This window comes from Agrilus planipennis, unplaced genomic scaffold (assembly GCF_000699045.2).
Source record: "Agrilus planipennis isolate EAB-ADULT unplaced genomic scaffold, Apla_2.0 scaffold416, whole genome shotgun sequence".
NCBI classification, from domain to species: Eukaryota; Metazoa; Arthropoda; class Insecta; order Coleoptera; family Buprestidae; genus Agrilus; species Agrilus planipennis.
The window spans coordinates 81,318-82,809 of NW_020439156.1; the positions used below are offsets into that span (position 1 = coordinate 81,318).

Here is a 1,492-nt window from a genome sequence, read left to right on the forward strand (position 1 = left end):
AGCGGTAACGTTATAACATAGGTTGTAATAGTCCAAAGTCCATTACTGTCGATTAATACTTAATTAGATTAGTGAATAGAGTTGTCTGGTAACCACCTGATTGTGGGATTTCCCAAAGTGTATATATATATGGTATATATTAATCGTATTAAACGTAAACCTCTTGTCTATATCTTGTTCGTAAGTGAAATGAATTTTTATTCAGTAAATCGATATAAAATCAGGTAAGTGATAATAATAACGTACTTCACAATATTTTTTCGTGATGGTTAAATTAAAATTGCCGAGACAGCGATACAGGGTCGCTAAAAAAACATCTGAAATTTCTTTATTAATAGCATCTATATAATACCAAAAAAAAAAATATACCTTTAGTCAGAAATACGCAGATAATAATAACTGCACTACGAATAAATTAAATGTACAATTCCAGTTGCCTGTTACATCCCGTTTTCCAGAAAATAATATCTCTAAAAATGAATCTGTAATAGATATATTTCTTAATCACGAAAATTTATTATTATTATCGGTAAATTTGCTTAATTAGTTTTGTGTAGAAATACTTGCAGTTAATATGTTTTAGGCACAAGAAGTTATAAGAATTGGCGGACATACCTACTCCCTACGAATTTGTAAAGAGGGTGTTTACAAAAATTTTGTCGGACGATATTTCCGTAAGATATAACTGGTTAGGTGCCAAACAAAGGAAGTATTTTGTCATCTCCATCTATCTAGACTGATAATAAGTAAGTTACTAATTAATAAACTAGGATAAGTTTTCATTAAGTAAATTTTCTTTTCTATTCCACAGATGCTGCTAGATTAAATCCAGCAAAATCCAGTTGTTCAAGTAAGAATCTAGAAGAAGCGATAAAAAATTGCGAAGAGCAAAAGAACGGTTAATCACCAAAAGTATACGAAATTCCTTATTGTAATATTGGTACCTTGTATTTATCCATAACATGTTCAAATAAGTATTTTTTTATTTGTATGCAATAAACTTAGATAGAGATTTATATGAGTTTGTATAAAGACAGCCTATTCCATCAAAAAGTAGGATAGCAAACAATACAATATATATGTATCTTTCCTAAAATGTCCTGTAAATATCCCGTCCGTATGTTTTTCTAATGTGTATATTTTATGAATGTATGAAACTGTGACATTCGTCTATCCATACGACATCCTGAAGACGTCCGCCGAACATGAAACGGATCTGTATAAGATATCCTTAAAATCCCAGATGGATGTTCTTTTAACATCCTATGGATAAACATGTGCTGTATGGGAATCATCAATATTTGTTATTGACTGTATGTCTGCCACACGATTAGCAACAAATGTATTTAATTGATGTGGGGATGTTTTTATCCAATGAAGAACAATGATTGAATCGGACAATAACTTGATTTTATTGAATGATATCTTTAATGATTCGCAAACTGCTTTCAAAAGCTTTGAGAGTAATTGTGCGGCGCATAATTCTAGTCTA

At 30.6% G+C, this 1,492-nt stretch overlaps 1 long non-coding RNA gene across 1 annotated transcript; it reads left to right on the top strand.

Annotated features, from left to right (window-relative positions):
* The first annotated feature begins 91 nt into the window (after positions 1-91).
* LOC112905440 lies at positions 92-1,016 on the top strand. The gene is made up of 2 exons (XR_003231793.1): positions 92-746; positions 812-1,016. It is a non-coding gene; the product is annotated as an uncharacterized LOC112905440 (long non-coding RNA).
* The last annotated feature ends 476 nt before the right edge of the window (positions 1,017-1,492 follow it).